Here is a 6,789-nt window from a genome sequence, read left to right as displayed (position 1 = left end):
TTCTTGTTCCCCTAATGCATTTCTATGTGTGGGGCTGGGAACTAGTGGCCGATTATTTTGTCTATTAGATAGAATCTTCATAATTTTTCTTGTTCCTGCATTAACCTTTCGTTATCTGCCCATAGCCGGGCCATTTCATCCTTTAACTCTTGTACTGTCACCCTAATATATGTGATGGTGTTTTGTGGCTCCTCGCCCAGCTATACCAACACTTCAAGATTTCCCTCCTGGAATGGTCTGAGTGGTGGATTACCTGTCCTCATCATACTAGTTATTCCTACTTCCTACATGCATATCACAAAATTTGTTATCTCCTGGATCCCAAAGGTATCAGTTTAGCAACCTGAACCGCTCTTATACCACATGTCACATATCTATAAGTAATAAATTAAATTCATATACATAAAAAAAAAATATGTACTAAAGCCTAACGATTACTTTGAAAAGACTATTATTTACTATTGAATTTACCTATGGATTAGTGTTAAACTCAAATCACATGTGATTATGTATTTGGGTACTTCCCTTATGCTTCTATGAGTCAGTGCTTACATAATAATTGATGGTCGCATTACATAATGGTTGCCTTTTCAAACGTTTAAACTATACCCTAAACCATTAAGTCTCACTTGATTATAATGGTTATGTATTGCGAACTACAAACTGGTACTACTTTTCCATGAGGTGGACATTAAATGGGTTTGGCCCCTGCCTAGGGATATGAGGCCACTCCTTCGCGAGTCTTTGATATGGGCTACAACTAGCCTCCAACTGCGTGGATGATCGTTCCTCATCAATTGTTCCCCTTGCAGCTAATCATTCGACGGTGCAGACTGAGGCATGTGACCTTAAGCTGGTGTTTGAATCAGAATGGGGCTTTTCTATTGTCATTTTTGCTGTTGAGGGTTCTATTAGATTTCTCGCTGAGGAGGGTTCGACTCCATCCATCGGCAAAGGGTTTCCTTGTGAGCTTTGCTCAACCCCTTTGGTTCTGTTGAGTTTTTCTGAGTTTCCAATATAGCTGGGTTGGTTGTTGCTATACCTCACTGTCTCTGTTTGCTTCCAGACTCTGTCATGGCAAAGTTGGGTATGCCAGGGAAGCTCCTCGACAAGCCAGAAGAACTTGACATCTACATGAGTAATTGATGACTTAGTCGTCTTTTTCTTTGTGTTTAAAAATAGGTCCTATGGTCTATTGTGTCCGTTTGGCCATGTCCAGTATTAGGGACTGTTGGCCAGGGTATCGACAATACCGACATCTCATATATGCAGCCAGATAGGTGGACAACTACTGGTTTTTATAGTTACTATTTTATTTCTTTTGGTGTAGGTGAGGAACCTTTGCGTAATTCGGTTGTATATATTAATAACTGAAATACTTTGAACAAGAAATTCTCTGTATATTTATTATGGGAATTTCCTACTGTTTTTTCGCAAATGTTTTTCCATGGTTTTATTACTGTAATATTAAAGTGGATTTTCTGTGATATCTTATGCATTATCCAATAGATGTATATGTAATACTTTCAGGAGGATAGTCTTTCAATCTCCTAAGAATGATAGATAGACTTTGGTTTACTGTATATTCGAGCTGTACTGTTTTTATTAAAGATAGGTGTTGACATGGCCGAATACTTCTTTAAGGCTTAAATTCATATGTTATGATCTCTGCATTCTAGTAATGTATCATGTAGTTTTTATTTGATAGGTGGTTACAGAGTCGTATTCAAATTTTAAGGCTTGTATATAACTATTAATTTTTCTGTGATTACTCCTTAAAATTTCATTATTGTATCTTGTAGTTTTCCTTTTGTTTCAATCTCCTAGCATGATGATTTTACTTGTTATCTAAAGAAAGAATGACTAGTCTTAGGTTTTTACCTGCTATGTTCAGAATCCAAACTGTGTATTTCTTTCTTTTATTTATTTCCACTTAGTAATGGTTATTTCTACATTGTTTACAAATGTACAAAGTTATTCTTAGTTTTCCTTCCGCTAGAATTTGCATGTATAGGTACTCAAAGCTTCTATAATTATAACCATATACTTAGCAGTCATAGAATAAATAATCTGATTCTATCTTTAGAACAAAAATAACTCTAACATCTGCTAAATAAAATATTCTCTTACATAATCCTAATATTGGCTAAACAGGATATTCTTTCCAGATTAGTACTTATCTGGTTATTTGAACAATTAAAATTTTCAACTGATCTTGCCTCCCAACCTTGAGACTTGCACCACAGTGCCTCTATCTCCCCCCGAGCTACTCGTTTCTCGATCTCCTTTTCAACAATCGATCTATAGTAGTTATCTGGTCCCAATTAGACTTAACTACAGTAGTTCCTGCCTATCCCTACAACGCAGTTCTTTTCTTCCTTCATAATTTTATTTCCCTCCTTGACCCCATCCTCTCAATGTTTTCAGGATAAAAACCTTTCTTTGGAGTAGTTAGGGTTGGTAACTACCCAACCTAACTATCTCTTGAGAATTATACCCATCACCTTTTGACAAATGTCTTCTCATGAAATTATATTAAATCACTTTCTTGTCAAAATTCCAACACTTCATTTCTTTTAATAATTTTAAAACAAAAATCTATTCATTAACAAAGACTTAAATCAGTTTTCAGTTTGTTTTAATATGCAGTAAATAAAAGAATATTCACATTTACGGGGATATCACAATTTATATTGAGCACATAACCAATACAAAAATATTTCTCATTATCATGTCGTTCCTAATAAATTGAAAGTCAATAAGTAAAATAATCATTTTAACCAATGCAATCCCATTGATCAAAATTTTATTAATCAATTAGTAATAATAAACATAATATTAAAAGTTGAAAAATACAAAATAGATTTTCTAAAAACTAAATATAAATTAGTAATAATTAAATAAAATGAGCTAGTTTTAATAATAATAAAATGTTTATATTAAAAATACTTAAAACTTAATATTATAAAATAAATTATTATTTATTTAAATAAATAAAATATTTTTTTATTATTTATTTAAATAAATAAAATATTTTTTTATAAATAAATAAATTAATTAAATAGTTTAATGTTTCTCTTAATATTTTATTATAAAAAGAGTTTTAACATAGATGAAAACATTTATACGAACGTGTTATTGAGGATTTTATATGTTGAATTTTTCTAATTTTTCTACATGGATAGGGTTTCTCAATGTGAAAAGTGAAATATAAAATTATATTAAGAGTGAAATTTTATCTCTATGTTGAATTTTTCTAATATTTCTACATGGATAAGGTTTCACAATTTGGTTAAAAGCGAAATATAAAATTATATTAAAAGTGAAATTTTATCTATATGAAGTATAGATTGATAGCGATAAAATGTATATACAACAAAACGTTGCAGATGGCATACCTGCCTAAATTTATTTAAATGATTTTTGCCAACATTATTTTTAAATGATTTTTATTACTCATAATACAATATTTAATTTTTTATTTTTTAAATTTATTTAAATGATTTTTCTATTTTTTTTTAAATGATTTGTATTGTTCATAATATAATACTTAATTTTTTGTTTTTTTTTTTTAATTTATTTAAATGATTTTGCCAATTTTTTTTAAATGATTTGTATTACTCATAGTACAATACTTAATGGAGTCGTCTAAGGAGGTGGAGGAATTACTAGACGGTTAAAAGTGTTTGGAATCAGGGAAAAAAATTTCAAAAAATCTTGTAGAGGCAGTGTTTGAATCGTGTTTTTTATGGTGGAAATGGATTCAGCACCATCAAAAATGTCTAGGATACCTAAAATTTTGAAGTTTAACAACTATAACTTGGATTTACAAAAATCCTTACCGGATTTTCTCTAATTATGACCGGAATTTCCATAATTTTCTAGGAAACTCCTCCACCTCATTAGACTACACAACACTGAATGGAGTCGTCTAAGGAGGAGGAGGAATTTCCTAGATGGTTAAAAGTGGCCGGAATTCGGGAATTATTTTTTCAAAAAATCTTGTAGATGCAGTTTTTGAATCGTGTTTTTGATGGTGGAAATGGATTCAGCACCATCAAAAATGTCTAGGATACCTAAAATTTTGAAGTTTAACAACTATAACTTGGATTTACAAAAATCCTCACCAGATTTTCTCTAATTATGACCAGAATTTCCATAATTTTCTGGGAAACTCCTCCGCCTTGTTAGACTACGCGATATTGAATGGAGTCATCTAAGGAGGTGGAGGAATTGCCCGGATAGTGAAAAGTAGTTGGAATGCAGGCAAAATTTTTTCAAAAAAGCTTATAGAGGTAGTGTATGAATCGTGTTTTTGATGGTGGAAATGGATTCATCACCATCAAAAATGTCTAAGACATCTAAAATTTTGAAGTTTAACAACTATAACTTGGATTTACAGAAAACTTCGCTAGATTTTCTCTAATTATGACTAGAATTTCCATAATTTTCCGGGCAACTCCTCCACCTCGTCAGACTACGTGATACTGAATGGAGTCATCTAAGGAGGCGGAGGAATTGCCCAAATGGTTAAAAGTGGCTGGTATCAGGGCAAAAAAAATTTAAAAAATCTTGTAGAGGCATTGTTTGAATTGTGTTTTTTTATGGTAGAAATGGATTCAGCACCATCAAAAATGTCTTGGATACCTAAAATTTTGAAATTTAACAACTATAACTTGGATTTACAAAAATCCTCGCTGGATTTTCTCTAATTATGACTGGAATTTCCATAATTTTCCGGGCAACTCCTCTGCCTCGTTAGACTACGTGATACTGAATGGACTCGTCTAAGGAGGTGGAGGAATTGCCTGCACAGTTAAAAGTGGTCGGAATCTAGGCAAAAAAATTTCAAAAAATCTTGCAGAGGCAGTGTTTGAATCGTGTTTTTGATGGTGGAAATGAATTCAACACCATCAAAAATGTCTAGGATACCTAAAATTTTGAATTTTATCAACTATAACTTGGATTTACAAAAAACCTCGTCGAATTTTCTCTAATTATGACTGGAATTTCCATAATTTTCCGGGCAACTCCTCTGCCTCGTTAGACTATGTGATACTAAATGGAGTCATCTAAGGAGGGGAGGAATTGCCGGACGGTTAAAGGCGGCCGAAATGCGGGCAAAATTTTTTCAAAAAATCTTGTAGAGGCAGTGTTTAAATCGTTTTTTTGATGGTGGAAATGGATTCAGCACCATCAAAAATGTCTAGGATACCTAAAATTTTGAGGTTTAACAACTATAACTTGGATTTACAAAAATCCTCGCCGGATTTTCTCTAATTATGACCAAAATTTCCACAATTTTCCAGGCAACATCTCTGCCTCGTTAGACTATGTGATACTGAACGGAGTCATCTAAGGAGGTGGAGGAATTGCTTGAATGGTGAAAAGTGGCTAGAATGTGGCCAAAAGAATTTCAAAAAATCTTGTAGTGGCAATGTTTGAATCGTGTTTTTGATGGTGGAAGTGGACTCAGCACCATCAAAAATGTCTAAGATACCTAAAATTTTGAAGTTTAACAACTATAACTTGGATTTTAAAAAATCCTCGCAAGAGTTTCTCTAATTATGACCAGAATTCCCATAATTTTCCAGGAAACTCCTCCGCCTCATTAGACAACGTGATACTGAATGGAGTCATGTAAGGAGGCAGAGGAATTGCCAAAACGGTTAAAAGTGGCCGAAATCTGGGCAAAAAAGTTTCAAAAAATCTTGTAGAGGTAGTGTTTGAATCGTGTTTTTGATGGTGTAAATGGATTCATACCATCAAAAATGTCTAGTATACCCAAAATTTTGAAGTTTAACAACTATAACTTGGATTTACAAAAATCCTCGCCGGATTTTCTCTAATTATGACCGGTATTTCCATAACTCTCCAGGAAACTCCTCCACCTCGTTAGACTACGCGATACTGAATGGAGTCATCTAAGGAGGCGGAGGAATTGCCTTGACAGTTAAAGGTGGCCGGAATGCGGGCAAAAATTTTTCAGAAAATCTTGTAGAGGCAGTGTTTGAATCGTGTTTTTGATGGTGGAAATGGATTCAACAACATCAAAAATGTCTAGGATACCTAAAATTTTGAACTTTAACAACTCTAACTTGGGTTTACAAAAAAAATTGCCGTATTTTCTCTAATTATGACTAGAATTTCCATAATTTTCTCGATTTCCAGACGGTTAAAAGTGGCCAAAACCCGGGCAGAAAAAATTCAAAAAATCTTGTAGAGGCAGTGTTTGAATCGTGTTTTTGATGGTGGAAATGGATTCAGCACCATCAAAAATGTCTTGGATACTTAAAATTTTGAATTTTAACAACTATAACTTGGATTTACAAAAATCCTCACCGAATTTTCTCTAAATTGTTTTTAAATTATTTTTGCAATTTTTTTTTTAAATGAATTGTATCAATCATAGTATGAAAGTTGAATTTGTAAGGGAAGTAATTTTTTATTTTTTAATAAAAAGATGTCTCTCTATTGTTGGGAGAGGAGTGGTGGTATAACCATGAATCGGAAAACATTGATTTCTTTTGAAATACTGAAATCCAAGGTAGGTAAACACTGACTTTTCTCATTTTAGTTTATGTCCATATTAATAAGTAAATTTGTTATTCATTCTCAAATACAAGATATAGTTATTGAATTAGTTGTTTATTATAAAATATTGATATAAGACGTTGAACTTGTTGGCCATTATGAAATACACGATATAATTATTGAATTAATTTTTCATTGTGAAATACATGACATAAGACACTGAATTTGTTATTTATAACTTGTTCATTGTGAAAT

The sequence above is a fragment of the Pinus tabuliformis genome, chromosome 4_2, assembly GCF_031772625.1.
Source record: "Pinus tabuliformis cultivar Carrire ecotype Pingquan chromosome 4_2, CPIR1, whole genome shotgun sequence".
NCBI lineage: Eukaryota > Viridiplantae > Streptophyta > Pinopsida > Pinales > Pinaceae > Pinus > Pinus tabuliformis.
Note: the sequence above shows the minus strand (reverse complement) of the source record.